Source organism: Amblyomma americanum, chromosome 10, assembly GCF_052857255.1.
Source record: "Amblyomma americanum isolate KBUSLIRL-KWMA chromosome 10, ASM5285725v1, whole genome shotgun sequence".
Taxonomy (NCBI): Eukaryota; Metazoa; Arthropoda; class Arachnida; order Ixodida; family Ixodidae; genus Amblyomma; species Amblyomma americanum.
In genome coordinates, this window is record NC_135506.1 from 63,013,701 (window position 1) to 63,021,089 (window position 7,389).

At 47.1% G+C, this 7,389-nt stretch overlaps 1 protein-coding gene across 1 annotated transcript in view; it reads right to left on the reverse strand.

The window, feature by feature from the left end:
- The window catches only part of LOC144106606 (cytochrome P450 2J6-like), a 32,508-nt gene extending 25,654 nt beyond the window's left edge, over nucleotides 1-6,854 (reverse strand). Inside the window, exon 1 of the mRNA XM_077639454.1 lies at nucleotides 6,745-6,854. The gene's annotated coding sequence lies outside the window, so the exon portion shown is untranslated. The remainder of the gene's footprint in view (nucleotides 1-6,744) is intronic.
- Nucleotides 6,855-7,389: the final 535 nt, after the last annotated feature.

Genomic DNA, 7,389 nt, shown 5'->3' on the forward strand with positions numbered 1-7,389 from the left:
GTTAGCGGCGGGGTCCATAACTTGGACGGAGAGTTCTATTGTAAAGGAAGCAGCTGCGCTCACTTTGTTCTTAATATACAGAAACATTGTTGCATGCCCGTTTAAAGTGTATAACGTCTTAAGCATCTGGGAGCTATTTGCCTCTGTTGCGTGCCGGGATCAAGTGTATTCGTTCATATCGAGGTCAAGTCTGTACTTTTGATCGCGTGCTATTTTGGACCAGTTTCCTGTAGGAGGTATTGCAATTGCTTTTCTGGCCGAGGCCATGGTTAAAAGTGCGAAAACGGCGAAGCTCTAACTGAATTTGGAGGCCTTTTCTCACACATGTTTATTGTGCGCATGTTCTGTGATAGTGTTATTTGTAGTAAAAAGCACTTAGTGAAATAAGGACCCACATGTGCATTGAATTTCAATGATGCCTGTGGTTATGTTGAAGAAAAATAATTTCATGAGTTCATTACGTACAATAACTTCATTTTCATTGCCTGTATTGTTGATCACAAGGAAAGTGTGTTACTATGCAGTGAAATTAGAAGCTAGAATTTCATCGAGCGGAGAAAATTGGTGCGTACAGATGCAGCTCTGCACGTTAAACATGAAATACAGCACTGAAACAATGCACAGCACTGTGAAACACACTCCAGCCACTGGGTACTTCTAAGCATTTAGAAGCAGTCTTAAAAGCTGCGGTCGCATATATTATGCACCAAACTAGATCTGTGGATGTTAAACATGCTGTGTTGCAGTGCTACAATGCGTGGATTTATGAATCATTCTTAAAGAGGGCCAGTCCTATTTGGAACATGTATTTCTTGGACTGTTTTTGTTGAGAAAAAAGGGTTTTCCTAAGTAAAATTTCTGGCTTTTGGAGGTGGATGACACTCCCACCGCCATATATCCTCCCCTGCCGTATTACTATAGGTACGTCGGCCCTCTCCGTTTCTGTCACCTCTATGAGTGACTCTTGGAGTTGTGAATCAAAAATCATTGTTGGCACGGCCACCTTTATGAACTTGTTCTGATACTACATTTTGCATTCAGGGTCAAGAACTAAACTTTTTAGTACATTTGCCCGTCCTCACTGCTGTATGAGAAAGCATTCCTAGCATGGGCAGCCACACAAAAACATGTTATGAAAATAAATACAGTATTCAAGATCAAAAGCAAAATACTGCAGGATTTTTCTCGTCTTCACTGCTGTAGCAGAAGGCCCTGTTAACACAGCTGCCCAAATATACGCAATGAAGACCGGTTGCAACATTCAAAAACTAGAGCAGCGTTAAAAGGCAGGCTGAACACTAAGCTGGGGTATGACCATGCATGACAGCATTGTTCATAACTCAGCCAAAAGCAGACACGTGCACACTCATGCAGCATAAAACTGAGAGGGTTGTGCTATCCACCACAGAGCGTGATTGAAGTGTGGCCAGTATGTGGGCCACTGTTATGCGAGCATAGCATGCAAACAACCTGACATCAAAAACCTTGCTCAGGGATGTCATGTACGAAGTTCTGAATTCATTCTAGTAAAGAAAGATTTATTTAAAACCTCATGAGCATATTTGACAGCTGACCACTCAAAAATCATTATGCTTTCAAATCCAAAGTGTAGCAGAGGGCTATTTAAATATAAGCCTCGTTCCCGAAAGCTGGAAACAGAAAGCTTCCAGGGAGAGCCATGTACTAAAAATTTTCAGGGAGCTTTAGTTTAAAGGCTATACTTTACACTTACATTACCTGGCATTGCTAGAAAACGAGATCCACTGCCTCCATGGTATCATTTTCCTACAATCTGTGATTTCGCTCTTACACAGTTCCATAAAAAACTGCACAGGAGCATATAACACAAGAATTTCTTACACTTGATGAAAAATACAGTACTTTCACACCTTTTTATACATATGGCTCAAAAAGAGATATTTACTCTGGAAGCGCAGTGATAAAAGGCGATTGGAAGGAAATAAGCTTCCACAGTGCGCATAAATTTTCATTGCCGAATATTACGCCGTCTGTGTAGCCTTCGAACAAATAGTATACGAGAACCTCACGAGGAGTATTATATACACAGACTCCTTAAATTTATTTACTACTCTCCGCTCTAGAAATGCAATCACTCCTATAATTGGTGACATCATACACAACATTGTAACAGCCACAGCTCTAGGACAAAACATAAAATGGTGCTGGGTTCCGAGTCATATCGGAATAAATGGTAACGAGAGAGCAGATTTGTGCGCTGCCCAGTCTCATGGCAAGGAAATAAAAAAGTAAATATGTCCTTTAAGGATTGCACTAAATTAGTACAAAGGAAAACAATGAAGTAAACAAACTGCACTTGGTAAAGCCAGTTCTAGGTGAATGGAAGTCATGTTTGCACCAGGAGCGTTTCAATGAAGTTATTTTATGTCGTCTCCGTATAGGCCACATGCACATCACACCCAGTTTTCTATTGACAAGTGAAGACAAACCGATTTGTGAAAAATGTAGAGATTACCTAACATTTAATCATATTTCATACTCATGCACAAAACTTGAAAAACTTAGTAAAATATGTTTCACTTAGTTTTGTAACGAACAAATTCCTTTACACCCAATGTTTATTTTGAGTGAAGATAGAATTGTTGACATTACATGTGTTTTTAGCTTTTTGACAGAAGCAGGTTTTCTCAGCAGACTCTGAATTTTTAACCGCTGATTGGCTTCATTTTTTCGTTACACCTGTCACTTTCTCATTTCTGAGAAGGCTGCAGTTTTGCTTTACTGGTTGGGAAGCTCAACATCTTTGCCCAGCCAAGGATGCCTGCTGAGAGTGCCCGACCGTCTTCAAAGCTCTTAATATTAGCCATTCATAAAACTTCTTTCTTCCTCTGTCATTAGGTAACACAAAACAATGTTTTATGCCCTCTACACCACCAATAATTAATATTTCTAAAAAGTATGCAGAAAACAATTTTCGTTGCCTTGAGTTTGGCGCATGACTGCCTGAGTAGCCTATGTGCCCTAAAACACAACAAAACACTGTACTCTGCATTGCATTAAGGTGGAGTAGTTGGTTCGGAAGCATTATGAAATATACAGCGCGATCCAATATTGCATAAAAAAGGAATGAAAGATGATACACGGCACAAAGTAACAAGTTCTATTTCAGTGGCCCCATGGGTAACAGTTTATATCACAAAAATAGAAAGAACACAAATAAGCATGCTCTTCAAAGTGAATGCTAGATTAGGTTTTCTTTTCTTCTGCTATATTTTGGCAGCAGCTGCATATTTACACATAATTTCAATGAGCTAAAATTTTGCGCCCTTCATCTCATCTGGTGAAATTAACCTTATATCCTTGCGAGTAACACGAGACTAGGATGAACCGGATGTAAGTATACCAGTATATTTCGCGAAGTGCAGCCTGAAAGAAACTTAGGGATACATACCTCCGCCGTAGCAAAACGACGCAGGCAAAAGCGGCACAAGAAACTGCGTACCTTGGTGGGCCACAGCAATATAAGAGAAAGTTCCTTCCCGCGCTTACCGCAGTTGCGATAAGTTGCGATGTGTATACATTCTTTCTGCTATATATACTCCGACAACAAGGGGAACCCATCCGGGACCATGGTGTACCGAATTCGGTAGGCAAATGAAACCTTATGGGTTGTGGTATAGAAATAAAACCACAGTTAAATAATACGCAAATATTGTATACATGCAATGACTAATAGAAGCATTACCATATCGCACCGCAAGCCGAATTCTAGGCCCACATTGACCCTCCCAAACGAAGCAAGTTGCGTTTGGGACGTATCTTGAGGGGGTGTAATTCGACAACGGGCGCGTTTTTCTTTGCTTTTTTCGTCTAGTAAACCAAACAGCTAACGCTTGCTACTTCAAGTGGCGGCCTTTTTTTCTGATCAGAAGAAAAAAAAATGGCTGTGGTTAAACCTGGAGTGACACGGTAGCTACTGCTGGCCGAGCGGAACTCGCTCAGTGGAGTTGCAAAGTCGGTCTTTCGCCGCTCCGTTTCGCTGGGCGTTCCTTCTTTATGTTTAGTAGGAAGCGCAAAAAAACGGACGAGGGACAGAGTAGGGGACACAAAAACACGTTCACGAGCACTCGTGAACGTGTTTTTGTGTCCCCTACTCCGTATCTCATCCGTTTTTTTTGCGCTTCCTACTAATCAACATGCACCACCAAGTAGCCTGGCAGCTTGCTCTCCTGTTCCTTCTTCACCTTCTTCTTGTGGCTACGTGGGGGAAATGTGCTCGTCTTCTGCCACCGTTATCGCGGGGGCACCGCTTGGAGCGGGGATGGGGAGAGAGGATGTGGGGGGATGTTCGCTTGCGTCGCGTGCAGGTAGTCCTAGGCGTCCAGGAAGGTAGGTCCCCGCAGCAGCAGCAGCCACAGCAGGGAAGGGTAGGATGAACGGCACGCGCTGGGTGTGGCGCGCGCACGTCGGGGGCTTGCAGGAGGCAAGCAGCCATGACCCCGGGCCAGCCGAAAGGCTTGGCAGAGGCGGGCGAGGACTGCAGCACAGCCGGGGTTGGCTGCAGGAGGCCACCACGTGGCAGCTGGTGAGGGCCGCGGAGAAACTGCTACAGGGTAGCAGCGCGGCGGGGTGCGCTGAATGTCGCCGTTTTCGGCGGCGCGCAGGAGCTGTGGTTACAGCTGGGGCGTCAGTGGGCTGGCGCACAGGGACCGGAGGTTGCGTCCAGGATCACGGGATGCGGGCCTGAGCGTACCGTTGGGGGGCTGCCTCAGGATGGCAGCAGGGGAGAAACGCTGAAGACCGCCATGGAAGGCGGCGCGTCGGGGCCCCGCGCGCACTAGCGCGCGCGGGGAGGGCGGAGGGCAGCAGGGAAGCCGCGCTCTCGTCCAGGACAGCACAGCAGGCGTCGAGGTGGTGAAAGAGCCTCCGCCATCGTAGTCAGCTGTGCCGGCTGCTGGGGGGTTTCAGAAACATGGGCCGTCGCCGCTGCAGCTGACGACGACGGCCCGAAGAGGCTCTCCCGGCGGGCGAGGGTTACCCGACCGTCGAAGCGGCCGCCGGGTAGGAAGGCCTACTAGGAGTAGGGCGAGGGGCGCCTACGCGGGCGACGGGTCGGCGGGGCGCCTTACTAGCTGGGGAAGTGCGCCGGACGGCGCTGAGGGCGAGCGGTGCTCCTGGCGATCGTCCAAAGGGCGGGCAGGAGGGTGCACCGGGCGCGGCTGAGGCGAGACTGCGTCGTCGAAGAGCACGAACACGTCTCGGGAGGAGAGGCTGGGGACATCCGCTCCCGTCGAAGGTCCAGAAGGAACTTTTGATGCTTCTTCACCTTCGTCCCTGGACGTGATTTACTCACTCCTCCCTCTCAACTCCCCCACTTCCACTCGGTTTCGCCGGCTCGCCGCACCGCGTGACCAACCACATGACCACGTGGCGGCGCCGCCACGCTGGACGCTCGAAATGCTAGCGTAATGTAGCTGTCACTACGAAAGCTACAACGGCTAAGCTACTGGTCAGAGTGAACAATTCAGCGAAACTGTGCCCGTGGCACCTGTCTTGCTGCTGTTTGTCTCAGCGAGTACGCTGCTCATCCAATTGCATGTATACTTTTAGCAGGCGGCGGCTCCGCCGACGGTCCGGGCGTATCAAAGGCTGGGTGCTTCCCTGTTACTCTTGCGCTACAGCCGAACATATGCTGTGGCCGTCTGGCGATGACTTTCGACTTGACAGCGCAGCGTGGCTTCCCTTTCCGCCTCATGTGGAGCTGGATTTTGCCACGGCCGGCGTTTATCTCTCGCTTGCGCTCCCGCCGAAACACCGCTGGTGAATGTGGCTGATCCACTGGTACCCGCCTTTCCTATGGAGCTGCACGTCTCGACCGATTGCACTCTGAGCATGTCAAAGGAGACCAAGCGACTATACGGGCGACTGAGCTATGTTCAACCAAGTCACGTAATCTTGCTTCAGAGCCAAAGCTAGCCCCAACGCTGAACTGGCAAGTGAGTTAACAGTCTAACCACATAAGACCTGATTTATAGGGCGCCAAGAGAATTGGCCACAGGCGCGTGAGGAGCCATACCTCTCGCACAAGTGGCATTTTGCACATACTTCAAAAGCATTCTTGAGCGGGAAAGAATTTATGAATAGAATTTTCTCAGATATTGTAAGACTTCACTATAACAATCAATATATCCGCAAATCTCCCGTCGTCGGCAGGCTTGCATGTTTTGCCATCGTCACAGCGTTTCTTATTGGTTTTCTATGACACTCTTAACTGCTCGATGAGAACGATGGAAATACTTTAAAAGAAAGATTTTACTGCACATATGAAGAATGGACCATTACTTTCAATATTTTCATTACAGTATACCTTACAAACTTTCAATATTCAAAATTTTTGTCCAAGAATGTTGGACATGCTAGATCTTCCTTGGCTGTCCAGTATCAGTCGACGTGGCGGCCTTCAGGGTAAGCTTCGTTTAACAGCCTTTTGTTAAAACAAGCAGGACAGCCAAATGAAGTAAATGTGGTGTATAAAGTTCCAAGCCTGGTGTCCAAAGAATAATAACATCGGTACGAAACGCAGAACGCAGTCTGCCGAAATAACCAGACGAGCAAGAATGAGGGGCTGTCGTTTGTGTCCTGCCTATTGCACTATCAACCTCATTCACCTCGCATGATCTTTGCCGCTGCCTTTGGCTTATTCCGAGGCAGTGATATTCTTCTACATAGCCTAACGCTCACTTTTCTATACCATTATGGACTTACATTTGTGCCTCTGAGGTTCAGTGTCTTGCGATCGCGGCCCGTGCTCGATGCACCTCGTCGACAATCTGATCTCAAACAGCATACGTGTGCAGGTGTGCATTGGCCTTCATTGCCTGGTGCCTCATTTGACTTTTGTAGTTGACCTGCTTCGTTTCGATGGAATATGCCTGTAGTAGAAAAAAAAACAGAAAAAAAACAGAATTTAACGAGGACGCTCGGCGCGCACAGAAGAACAACACACACAGCATTAAAACACACAAGAAACAGGAAAGAAGCAACATGGCGGTGAGAACGCGCAAAACAGGGGCTGTACAGCTATCAGGGGATTCACAAACACAGCTGTAAATGAGTCACGCAGAATAGAAAAGAGAACGTGCACAAAAGTCCAAAACAAACAGGAATTAGCAACCACAATCCAGGCTTAGCAATCACAATTGTGGAAAGCCGGAAGTCTATATGTCGAGCTTGTTCGTGCAGACATACGTTGGTTCATGCTTGCCAAGGGCATAATCTGTGTGCTTGCCTGCCAACGACTTCGTAAATCTCGGCAAGGGAGGGTCCGTTTCAGTCGCATCAATTGAAACGATCGTTCGCACTGAAAAGGTTGAAATCACTTGCAAAAGTAAATAATGCGTTGTCACTCAA